We start from the raw sequence: 272 nt of genomic DNA, 5'->3' as shown, positions 1-272 counted from the left end.
TATTATTCATTTTTACTATTCAGGTCGACTTGTAAATTTTTATTTCCTTTATATTCTCTCTTTTAAAGTTTTCTTTCTAAAGTCTACTGAATAAAAGTGCATGTGGAATTGATAAAAATGCATCGAAATGCAGGAAAGTTCTTTCTTTCCCACGGTGTGAGAAGAGAATATTCGTTTAGATTAGGATCGGAAGTTTTTCATTTTGATTTTCTTTTAAATTTCTTAAATTCAGAATTTTATTTTCTAAATTAATTGTTCCGGTTTAATTGCTC

The sequence above is a fragment of the Vespula pensylvanica genome, chromosome 14, assembly GCF_014466175.1.
Source record: "Vespula pensylvanica isolate Volc-1 chromosome 14, ASM1446617v1, whole genome shotgun sequence".
In the NCBI taxonomy this organism is placed as follows: domain Eukaryota; kingdom Metazoa; phylum Arthropoda; class Insecta; order Hymenoptera; family Vespidae; genus Vespula; species Vespula pensylvanica.
This window is presented reverse-complemented; position numbering follows the sequence as displayed.